Raw genomic sequence first — 13,309 nt, forward strand, 5'->3', positions numbered from 1 at the left:
TCTCTTAGGAAAATTGTGTTGTTCAAGTTGCATTTGTGGAGGTAAAAGCAATCCGGCATATCCAGAGAAAGCGGTGATATTTAAGAAACTACTGAGTATCTGTCTTACAACATGATAACCTTCTTTTGTATACAAATGAAATGGTGGAGAAGCACACTTTGTATGAAATTTGGTAAGGCAACTTGTTGAACTTCCTTTCCAAGTCATACCCATTTCATAGTTTGTCGTGTCTGCGCTAGAGAAAGGAATTTTGATTTTCCTAATCTTGGAATTTAGTAGGCAGGACTGTTTCCTCTTATGGGATCTTTCTTCTGTCACCTCCTTAATATGTTTCCATGGAGCAGCGGAAAAAACAGAACTGAATGCCAAGATTAAAGTCAAGATAGAGCTACCCACGACTTGGAAGGATTCGATTCAGGGGCCTAAAATCTTAGAGGGTTCTTTTTGCAGCTGACTCACCATTACACTTACACGTCTAGACTTTTTATGGACTAAGAGGCATTAATCTTAAAAACTGCCAGCTCTGAAAGACCTCAGAAGACCAGCTAGTACCAACACAACTTACACGGCACATAGTTGACTCACACTTGACTTTGTGCTGCAGTAGCTATTCTGCAGATCTAGAATGCGCTGTGTCGTAAAACCTCCACAGGACAGGATACATACCTGTTAAGATAATAACTTCAACTTCTCATGTGTCCTCAGAGAAAAAGAGTGACCAACAACAGCTTGATAATGGCAGGTGAATTCTTCACTCTGCCATTAGAAAATGGAACTTCCGGTCACTTTTCTGAGTATTTTGAGGGAGAGAGCCACTGAATCTTGCCATGTATCTAATTCACATTAGCCCAATACAACACTTTACAGGATGTTTGCTATCTTCATCTTCCTTTTGAGGGGAACATATTGGTATAAATAGATAGTATTTGCAACTCCAAATTATTCAGCAGCAGCAACAACAACTTCATCATCTCCCTTTGAATACAGCTAACTCTCCTGAAGAAAGCTTGGAAGCAAAACGGGTAGATTTCTGTAAGACATAGTGGTGCACCCTCTTTTGAAACCCAACTCCTGACCTGAGGATATATATTTTAAATCCGAAGTGTACGTCTGTCTTCCAAGCTGCTTTTTTGCACCTGTCTCTCATTGGGCAAATGTCATAGTAAAAAAAAGGAAAAGACCCAATAAAAATGAAGTTGGTCCCAGACTATCATCAAGTGCATTTGGTTTTTCAAAACATTTTTTCTACTGAGTGTTCAAAACAATTCAACAAACAGGGATTAGCAAAAACTGTATGTGGATTGGCAAAAGAGAAGAAAAAAATGAAATAATTATTACTTTTCCTCTTTACTATACCTACAATATTAACAATACAACTGGGTTTGAACAGGCCAAAAAAGGAATTGTCAGCTTTTCAGATTTAATTAAGACATATCTCAATTACTGTTCCAATTATGGAGCTGACATGGTTCATCCTGCCTCTCTCTTCCTGTCTCATTGCCCCCCCCATTGCTACAGTTTCCATAAGGCTGTGGGGGGGATGATTTAACTAAAATGGGGTTGGGGTGGGGAGTGATGGGCTTTCATTAAGAGCTTCCCTGCCTTTTGTTCTGTACTTCAATTACTGATCTTAATTCAGTAACCCAGGTACACTTGCAGCAGACGTGAATTTGACTCTTGCCTTCAACAGTCATCTGTGAAGAAGCAAGCCCTGTTGGACACAACACAACTTTCTTCTGAGTAAACCCACATTGGGAGATGCTCAGCTAATCTTTAGTCACATTAGATAGCTCTTAAGAAAATCACAGGGCTTGCTCTTCAGCAGGGATGAACTTCATAGCGTGTAGGAAGCACTGTTAACTAACCCGCAACCTACTGGGGGGAAGTCACATCCCCCACTCCATGGAAAACCAGCACAGCAGCCACTGCTACAATTGTCACGACTGTCATTGCCATGGAAATTCTGTGATTACTGTACACAACAGGAGAGCAGGAGCTTCTAGAATCAAAGGAAGAAATTCATCCCTTCTGGGGTGCCTGAAGAAGTGGACTTGTCCATGAAAGCTTGCATAAAAATATAGCAATGAGGTGCCACAATGTTTTCGTCTGCTAAATTGTTTCATTTCAGTTTTGTTTTTGCCTTTTGGGATGGTATCAGATTTCAAAGGCACATTTCTGTCAACAGTCCCAGGGTGGTGAGAGGCACAAAAATGGTGAGGAGGTTGCCTCTGGTTGCATATGGTGCCCTCCCCCTACTCTTACTTTGATCATCTGGTTTACCGGAATCGAAGTCAAGAGCCCTTGGCTTTTTAGCTTGAAGGCAGCGTCTTGTTTCTGTGCCCCAACACCAGCCACAGGCCAAAGTAAGCAAAAGAATTAAGTTGCAGAGATGTACATTTCCTCCCCACCCCCCAATGAATTCAGGGCAGCAGAAGCTGGGCCTTTGTATGCCTGTATCAGCGTCTCAGTGTTTGGTTCACCAGGCAAAAATTGTGCAACTTCATTAAGACCCAACAAACGGTTCACTTGCTCTCCGTACATTTTGGGAAGGGCTTTCCCTGGGGTTATTCATACAAGAGTTGAAGGCTAGGGGCCAGGATTTAAAACCCAAGAGGCAAGCATTTCCGAAAGAAAGAAAAATAAATATTGGCTGATATCCTGTTGCTTAGTGTAATCTGCTCAGCCATAGCTAGAACAGGAGCATTGAACCAGTGGAGATTTGATGTATTGGCTCTCAGTAAGATCTGTTGATCTTGGGGCTTGTCCAGATCAATGACTTTAGAGCTGCCTGGTTCATGCTTCAAAGGTTCTGATCTTCAGTGTGATCTATTTTATCTCACACACATGAGCGATCCTTCCGTTCACACTGGAGATGTTTATTCTCCCATGAGAAGGGTCTACACAGGTCTTTGGATCCCCAGTTTACCCAGTAAATCATGTAAGTTTACCTGATTTACTTATGAGTAAGGAGTCAGCAGCAATAGCAACTGAGGACAATGGGGAAAATCTTGGGGTGAAGGTTGAGGAGATGGAGGGTAGGTAATCCACCCCCTTTTCTCACAAGGGCTGTGCTGGGACGGTGTTGCCTTGTGGGGAGCGGAGCCCGTGGAGAAAGAAGCGGGGTGAATCGTAAGAGCAGAATGGATTGATCTAAAGTAGACGCAAATCTGGATGCCACAATTTGGTTCAAACCAAACCACACCAAGAGTGATCCAATGATCTATATACCTGTCCGGACAGGCCCTTAGTTGTGCCTTAAGATAAGCAACAGCATTTCAGTCACAGTGTTGCAAGTGAAGGTATAAAAACGTCAGCAGCCTTTGGGCTTGTTTACAATTATCTTTGCCTCACAACAAGATCCATTCTAAATGGAATCGGTTTAGAAATCACAGCATAGCCACATGGTGTTTGGGTCAGTGTGTGCATCCTCTTAGGAACAACTTTTAATTAGAGATGGGAGTATTCGTATACGAATACGAATATCCCTCCACAGGTGGCGTTAACGAGGAGCCAGCCCCACTCACCGATCCGCCGCGGACAGCGCAATTCTACAAATGGCTCTGCAGCACGCAATCCGCTTGCTGGAGGCAGGAGGAGAAGCCTCACTGCAAGGTTGAAGAGTGGCAAGCGCCATCCACATCTGCGGCAGATCGGTGAATGGACTGTCCAGCCCCATGGGGCTGGACCGTCATTAACGCCACCTGTGCGGGGAGATTCCTATATGAATATGAATACTCCCCCATCTCTGCTTCTAATCCATTTAAAAGCTTTTAGAATCATTGCATCTGAGGCTTTGTCCTGTGCCCACTTGCGCTGTCCTCATGCCAGCCACTCACCAGGTCAGGAGCAATCCTTAAAGGGACAGCCTGCAGCACTGGGTGTGAGAGAAGGACCAGCCACATCCTTCCTCTTTCCCCAGCTGTGACTCTTGCTGCTGCTCCCTCTTCCACAACCACCACTGGTGACCCAAAGGTGTAATTTGCAGCAAAAGAGGAGTTTACCTACGCAGAAACAATTGAAACAAATTGGGTATTGTATGTGCTAAAACAAAGGACCCTCAGGTGGAATCATAGAATCATGACGTTGGGAGGGGCCTACAAGGCCATAGAGTCCAAACCCCTGCTCAAGGCAGGAATACAAATCAAAGGATATATGTCAGGTGAGTATTTTACATTGCTTTACATCCAATCTGAAAACATGTTTCCCTGGCAAAATTGTCTGTTTACATCATGGAGACACCTTTGTTTTTTAAAGAATATGATATGACAACCTTTCTTCTCAGTAAAATAAAGCCATTGGACAGAACAAATCTTTAAAAGGAGGCAACAGTGCCACCTGCTGCCAATGTTTGAAACTGGCACCCTCATAGGCTAGGTGCGGAACCTGCTACGGTATCTGTTAGTAGTAGACATGGGGACAAATATAAAAACGAATCAGGATATTCAACGAATGTCAATGATTCATCAGATATTCATTGCTTTGTATTCTTGGGATCTAGAGATCCCTAAAAAATACAAAGCAACGAATATAGCCCTTTTATATTCGTCTCTTCATTCCCCATCTGTCTATGCCCCCGCAGATCAGCTGTTCCTCGGGGGGGGGGGGCATAAGCAGACAGAGGTTTTCCCTTCAGGCAGCTTGCTAAAGCCTGCCCAAAAGGAATCCCATCCCTGGGGCTGCGGGAAGGCTTGGGTTCCCCTTCCCTCCTCTTCCTATGCCCGTGCGGCATAGGAAGAGGAGGGAAGGGATCAAAACAATCCCCCATCCCCACTGCTTTTGTAAAGACAGTGGGGGTGGGGGATCGCTTGGGTTCCCGCTTTGCTCCTCTTCGTATGTCCCAGCAGGGATAGGAAGAGGAAAATAGCCTGATCTAAGTGATCTCCCAGCCCTGCTGCCTTTACAAAAGCAACGGGGCTGGGGGATCACTTTGACCCCACTTTGATTCCTTCTCTCCTCTTCTTATGCCACATGACTTAGGAAGGCTGTGGGGGCCAGAGCATCTTTTTTTTTTTTTGAAAAAAAATAGCCCTATGGTGTTTTTTTTTAAATGACCCGACAAACCAAGAAATTGATTTGTGGTTCATCAGGCCCCACTGGGGGCAATTCAGGCCAATGAGGGGACAAATTCAAACCAAGACGAAGTGCCATTTTGGTGCTTCATCCCCATTTCTATTTGTTAGTATTAAAATTCTCTAAACACCAGAACCATCCATGCCAGAGCTTTAAACGGGCTGTAGTCAAAGGATCGTTACGTTTTATGTTATGTATTTTTAAATCCTTTCACTTTTAGCCCAAGGAGCAATGCCAGAACAGAAAGACATTGCTCCTCATAGTTACCATAGCTTGCAAATGTTACTTGCTGGGGGATTCTGGAAGTCGTCGTCCCCAAAACAGCAACATTTGTAAGCTCTGGTTGTTACATTTCTGCCACCAAAACTGCTCCCGTGAAAGAAATCGTGTCATCTTCACTCTGTTTCTCCATAGTTCCTTTTGGTGTTCCTTGGGTTAATTGCCTTTCTGTCTAGCCCTGAAGCTGTTGCTCTGGGATTTATTCCTGAGTAAGCAGGCATGGAATTAAACAATATTTTGTCATCTTGGTGGGAAAATGTCGAAGTTGGTTATAATTTCATCTGCCCTCGCTCATCTCATGCCCTTATTTCCACCCAATGCTGGAGGTGGCCCCCAAGAGACACCCTCCCCCCAAAAAAGAAAGTATCCCCACACATCCCAAACAACGCTGTGGACAGTGTTTCACTGATAAGTTGGAGGCATGCCCTGTGGAGGTGAACAGAGTCAATACCCACCTTCTGAAGGGAAGGATGCAAGAGCTATGAGGCAAGTTCTCCTCCCTTATTAAGCTCCCCACATATTTGGATCAACAGCTCCTTCCTTGTTGCAAACAGGTCTTCAGTCTTTCAGCCTTCCCATCCCAAAGGAGAAGGCTTGCCCAACATCAGGAGAGACCGGCTGCACAAGATCAAAAGTCCTGTCTAGTCCAGCCGCCTATTTCCAGAGCAGCCAGGCAGAGACTTCTAGAGAGCCCCCAAGTGGGGCATGAGCCTGACCACTCTTTCCCACATGTGCTTCCCCACTGTTGGTAACGAGAGGTATGTGGCCTTCACTACTGGAAATAATACACCCAGTACTAGTAATAGTAGTCATTTATAGTCCTCACACTCTTTGAATAGGAACTATCACCATCCCATTTAAGCTATCTAGGTGTATAATCGCCCATTCATTGAATCAAAGTCGGAAGTCCAACCCTCTGCTAAATACAGGAATCCAAGTCAGCAATTATTTGCTGCTTGTGGAATTCCATAGTTTGAACAGGGAGGAAATTACTATGAGAGGGAGAGGGAGAGAGAGAGACAGAGAGAGAGAGAGAGAGAGAGAGAGAGAGAGAGAGATCCCTATTCATTTTTCAGCAATAGCTCTCAAATGCTGTCTCTCCAAGACGGTATGGCTGTTGCAAATTGGGTTGTCATCCTCTAGGCACTGAGCATTAATAAACATCTTGACGTATTTAAATACCTTGCATATCTTAAACTTCCTAACATCTCAATGGTACTTTGATCTGCTGCATTTGATGTTGTCCTTTTTGCACTTTTCTGCTTTTTGTTGTATTATTGGGGATTTTTTATTTTTTTGAAAGCATTTGAAATCTTCAGATGCAATGGCAGTACAGAACTTTGTGGGTGTGTGGTTTAAAAAAAGAGTACTTTGAATGGAGCAGAGGCAGGAATGGATCTACTATGAAACTGATAAAGCTTAAACTTCAGGGGCCCTAAACCCAGAGTGGCCTCAGAAGCAACTTCAGTCCATATTGCTTTAAAATGTGGGTCTACTGTATTAGCAGGGGTTTTTAAGAGAGAGGGATAATAATAACCTTTTAATTTTTATTTTAACAGTTATTTTGTATTTAATTCCTACACAAGTGTTGTGTACGCTAGCCATAAATGGGGAAAAATATAAATTAAGGATGTTTCATTCTAAATAGATTTGATATAAAATAATTATAAATAATTTAAAACACTATTAACATTTATGACATAAATCAAAACTTTTGTTAAAATTATTTAATGAAAAGAATGAAATTATGTAATAAAAAGAATGAAAGCATATTTCTTTTGCTTGCAGTCACTGTAAAGCAGTGGTCCCCAACCTTTTCCCAACCGTGGACCAGTTGGGGGTGTGTGGCACGTTCATGTGGGGGAGTGTCACGCTTGCAGGGGTGTGTCGTGCTCATGGGGGCGCTAGCAGGGGGGCACACGCAGGGGGCAGGAGATCTATGTCCGCAGCCCAGTCCTACCTAAGTCATGGACCTCTGCCAGGTCACAGACCAGGGGTTGGGGACCCCTGCTATAAAGGACAACATTTTGGTTACTTTATATTTACATAAATAATCTTATAAAACCTTAAAATATGCTAAACATATAATAGTATGACAATAAGTAAGAATCATTGCAACTATATCCAATTACAATATACTAAAAAAATTAAAAGGTAATAAAAATATCTTCTTTGGTAGGTACAAACAGAAGATGACATGCTGTAACAATAAAAATGGGAGTTGTTGAAAAGGCAGTCGCAATGCAGTTGTGTTGCACACTCTTGACAGTGATCTGGACAAGAACTTTTTTCAACAAAGTTTTCATAATGATACCAGATTTTAACTACCCATACTCAAAAATAAATGTTGTATTTAGGAAAACAGGGTAAGAAATAAAGGTGAAATCATGTTAGATTAGCCTCAGCCTATTGTTTTTTTATCAATGGCAAATAAGTTATGGCCACATAGTACAAGTATATATGAAAAAGTAATAAAAGGGTGAATTTGTGTTAAATTGCAGTTGTTTATTATGAAAATATTGAATCCGCGCGATGAAGTGAGCTCCCATCTAGCAGTTTGAAAGCATGCAAATGCGAGAAGATAAATAGGTACCACCTCGATGGGAAGGTAACAGCATTCCATGTCTAGTCCTGCTGGCCACGTGGTCTCAGAAACTGTCTACAGACAAATGTTGGCTCTACGGCTTGGAAATGGGGATGAGCACCGCGCCCTAGAGTCGAACATGACTGGACTAAATGTCAAGGGGAACCTTTACCTTTATTATGAAAAGTATTCAAATAATCGTAAACTCACATTACATTACCTTAGCCTTTGAGTTTTGGTGGCCTAGTCTTGCTTAACTTAATCTGCACTAGCACAGGCTAGCTTGAATATAGCCTAGTTGAATCTATTTAGCTTGTTTGTTATAAATCTTTAAAAACTGTGCTTTACTTTCTGGATACTTAGTTTAGCGACCTCAGAAGAATGGAAGGCTGAGTCAACCTCAAGCCAACTACCTGATCCCATGATCAAACACAGATTGTAAATAGAGTCTTCACTGTAGTGCTGCAGTTTAACTGCTGTGCCCTATGGTTTCTTAATTGTCCGAGACCTGTAGTTTTTGTGGGTGAAATTACTGTAGCTGTCCAAAGAGTCAGAAGGGGCAGAGGCTGTGTTTGTCCAGAGCTCTGACAATCAAAGTTGCCTTTGACAAGGTGCTGACAAGGTGACAATTTCTAATTATGTGCCCTAGCAACACTCTGACCCAGTGCTTACTTGAAAGCATTTTTTTTAAAAAAAAAGAACTGTTTGGACAGAAAGGGTTTAGGATGAGGGAAACTAATACCCCCATGCATCAAATTGGATGATCACACTCGGTAGAAAACCTCCTTTATAGAGTCAAATAGTATACTTGGTCTTCCTGTTTTCCTGCTGCCTTCAACTTTTCCCGGCATTATTGCTTTTCCTAGTCAGTCTTCTCCTCTGTTGATGTGCTCAAAGTACAAAACCCTCAGGTTCATCATTTTTTGCTTCTAGAGAGAGTTCAGGTTTGAGAGAAAACCCTAGAATGAGACCATTACGTGCAGTGCAGAAATCAGCCCCTTGATATATATTTGTCATATATATTTGTCTGCATGTGTGTCTATGTTCACACACATGAAAGACAGCATAATAGACAGGGAGAACCTGGAAATGAGAGGAAACAGCTGCTTGAAAATAGGAATCAGATTTTTTTTTAAAAAAAGTACAATGGCTCATATGATAGTTCACCTTCTTAAAAAAATGGAAGGTGAAAAACCAAACGTAAGATAGAGGAGAACCTCACCATGCTACACAAGTTTTTATCCAAATGGCAACACTTCCCAATAGTCTTCCCCCCGCACCCGGAACAAAACTGACTCTCTCACACATGGCACCCGTCACACTGGATGCCAGCAAATCATGTGCCAGCTACGTAAATGGTGGGTTTCCAGGAAATGATGGCTTTGAACAAAGAATGTAGGACAGAAGAAACATTTGGCAACTGTGAGGGGTAGCTGGCATCCAAGCTGCAGGCAAGATGGCTGCAAGATAGGATACGAGGACAAGAGGTGTCTTCGGGCCATGCAACTCAGGCCGAGGGACACTGTCCCAAAGTTGCTGGAAGAAGAGAGGGGACATCAAAGAAGGGTGGTTACTTACACATGACCAAATATAAAGGGGGGGGTGGACAATCAGTGGCACAGATCTGCGTCAAAGTTGAAAGCATAAGCTAATGTATATGCACAGATGCAACTTTTTAGAAATACTTGCTCAAACTGAAAATTGAATGGGGAAAATCTCAGTGGTGGAGAAAGCTGTGAGCAGGAATCCTGTGTGCTTTGAATGAGGAATGAGGGGGGGGGGTTAATCTGCAGTCTCTGTTTTCCCCCTTAATCGTACAGTACATTTTTGCTTTAAACCAAACCTCCCTTCAAACGTTGGGGAATTTCTCTGCTTTTTGAAATGTAGAGACATATAAACAACAATGCTCAGAAAACAAAGTCTTTCTTTACTGAACAATGAAAGTGTGTGTGAGAGAAAAAAATCAAGTGCCACCATATAAAAGGCAAAGCAACAGAGCTGCCACATACTATAGTATATTACTCACAGTTCTGCTCCACCAACCCACCCAGGGTATTGGTACAGTATTCTGATGAACCATAAGCGTATTTTCCTCAAGCTAGTCCAATGGGAAAGGGAGGGGGTAAAAAAGATCCCTTAGTTCCCACACATAATCGTCCATTCGGATGAAGTAAGTCTCTCTTATTCATTTTTCTGGGGTGATAATATAGAATATATCCACCATACCTATATAGTAACTTGAATGGCCATACACATTTACCTTTAAGATTCATCTTTGAATCCATTACTTGAAGCTTTATTGCGGCTTTATCTGGCCTCTAGATGGCACTCTCTCCCTTGAAAATTCTGTTGAGCAAATATTATCTTGGGCTGTGTATTTTAGAGTGTGCAAAATGCAAATACACATCATTACCAAAACAGTTAACTTCTCAGCTGCAGTTTGGACTCATGTTGTAGCTCTCCACAGGAAACCGGTGTCTCTCTTTTATCCAGAACCACTGCCTACCCGGTTGAAAATACTTACGATAATACAGATTTCCAAGGGTGCCAGATGCCCATTTTTTTCGACTAAGCATGGTTCGCTGAACATCACAGGTGACAGCATTGCACGGAACAGACACCAATGTTTGATGGTGTTTTAAAAAGAAAGCATTTACTGCTGCCAATAGTCAAATGCACCCAGGGTTGGTTTCTTTCACTGCATTGATCCCACAACCTGCCAAATCCTCTCTGCCGTCACTTGCTTAAAGGAAGGTTTTAAAACGAGAGGAAGGGGATTAAGTCCCAACCTTTCATCCTATCATGCCCTGCCAACACAGAGAGGGACAGAGGCCACCCAATTTTTCCCACCACTTTAGATGGGAAGTGAATGTCTGCTAACTTCCACAAGCCCATCTTCTTTGACTCCATTGTCCAGCCCTAGAGATGAAGACGCTGGACATCCCAACCCCAATGGCTGTATCACTTTCCCACTCTTCCTTGCAAGCTGCCCCTGGAAAACAGGCAGGCAGCTGGCCTGGCCATCATCTCTTGCTTGCACCAGCCATTTTTGGTTTTTTAATTTTATTTTTGCCTGGGTCCAAGCATCCTTTCAGAACCAAGGGAGATGGGAGGGATGTCCAGACAAAAAGTCTGTGCTTCTATTTCATGTGATTTCTCTGGACATCCTTCCCATCTCTCTCGGCTTCAAGATGACCTCTTGGAGGCAAGGATTGAAAGGAAAAATGCCAGCTCTAACTCATGTCAGCAGCCTGCTTCTTTGTTCTCCAGCAGAAGCATGCGAGGGTGCAAAAGCATCACCTCCAATGCAGGCCAAGTTGAATGTCTTTTTCCTTAAGGCTTGATAACATGGGGTGGGAGAAGTATTGGAGAACTCTTTAAGAATGGCATCTCTCCCAGAGGGAGCCACTCCTGGTGTGGCAGCAGGAAGTGGGCCATATACCACCGTCAATACTCTGCCGGTCAGCTAATGGAGAGGCTTGGCTCCGGTTAGGGATTCTGGGAATTGTATTCCACTATATTCGGGGGCCAAGTTAGGGAATAACTGGACTAAGTAAGCTTCAAGCTGAAGCACTACGGTATCATGACTGATAATCCTTGTTGATCAAACAGTTTCTGAGAATCGCAAAGCTGTTAAGAACCTCACATAAGTTTCTCAATTCAATGCTGTTACAAGCCTTACAGACCTGGGAAACATGGCCACTAATAAGGCAGTTCCACTCAAAGAATTCTGCTTCTTTCCACCCTCCACAATTCTCCTCACAGGCTCCATGGAAACAAGATTAGACGAGCACCCACTTTCTGCACTTTCTGTGGCAGCCTGTGGCCATTCCTCCTTAGAGCTCACAAGAATTAAATCAGGCCATATTTATATGCAGAAGACATATTCATATAAAACAACAGATACAAACAATAGTCCTTTACAACAGGGGCAGAAAGATTTGCCACCGAAAGGCTGAAGAAAGCTAATTGCTTTACTTTTTCAGAATGCGATGGTAGATGTGCCTTTATAGTTGTTTTCTTTTTTTTCAAATCTACCTCAATGAAAATGATTACATATACTGCTGGAGCCTTTTAGTTACTGATGTTCAGCTCCTTTTCTGTAGGGGTTTTAATATACAATACAGTGCTTACTTGCGCTGTGCTCCCTGCCCTCATGGGAATGGAATGCTACCATGTTTTACATATCCATATACAGAAAGGTTAACAGCTTTGTCATCTTCCCACAGATCAGTACTAGGAGGTCTTCAGCCTGTCAGATACTTTGGACTACAAATCCTACAAAATTCTTCTATTGCCCTAAATAATTAGAGCTGATGGGAGTTGAAGGCTAAAACATCTGGAGAGCCAAAGGTCCATCCCATCACCATAGATAATGCCATGGTTTTATCTGTAGTTTTACCATCACCACTGTTGGTTTCATGGATGTAGAAGACCTGAGAAGGTCAAATGCCTATCTAACCCATCATTCCAGACCCACAAGTGTAGGTGCAACTGCACAGGAGCAAAGTACTATATGGTATAACACCTATGTTAAACGAAGCATCACTGATTAAAATTAATTAAGAATAAAACACAGGTCCTTTTTTCACAGAGGACAATACTCACAGCATAACACAATAATAGTTTTAATACCAGCTTATGAGGGCAGAACTGGGCAGTAATGGTAATCTGTCATTTGGAAGCAGGGCTCTCTTAAAAGGGAAAGGACTATGTTCGTTCTGGTTCATTTCATTCCACTTGTTGCAAATCAGTTCATTATTGTTTTGTACTTAGCTGACAGGATGTAAACACAGACTTTATTTGCAATTGTAATTGTTCAGGTGTGGTGCTTTGAGGGCAAAACACAGGGTGCTTAAGGGCAAAACATAATAGCAGCAAATAAATATACATTGCCCTTAATATGTGATCTGCCAAGTGCCCACGGCTGGAAACCAGGAAGGAAAAATCTGACATGAAGCCAAGACCTGGAGGAGGCAAGCAGCGCTTCAAACTTCCAGTACAGATCGTGTTTTCAAAGAAACCACAGAATTGCTGCTGAAGCCTTCCTGCTTCTCCACAGACAGAAACATTTCAAAGACCATAGACTGGAAGGGGAGGAAAGATACAAAAAGGGGAGCTGAAGCAGCCTCGAAATATCCTCACACTGTGACACCAAAGAATGCTAAGCGCTCACACGCACACACGCACACACAAGTCACAACTTAACACAACAGTACTGTATTAAGATTTGGAACAGCAAGAAAGATGAAACAGAGATCAGGCTTACACCAACAATACAAGGCAGGTCCTTAACAGTGACATGCTTTGTTGTTGTTGCTGTTGTTGTTGTTGCTGCACAGGGTAAGTCCTCTCTTATGGCAGCCCTATGAATGA

This window comes from Pogona vitticeps, chromosome 2 (assembly GCF_051106095.1).
Source record: "Pogona vitticeps strain Pit_001003342236 chromosome 2, PviZW2.1, whole genome shotgun sequence".
Lineage (NCBI taxonomy): Eukaryota > Metazoa > Chordata > Lepidosauria > Squamata > Agamidae > Pogona > Pogona vitticeps.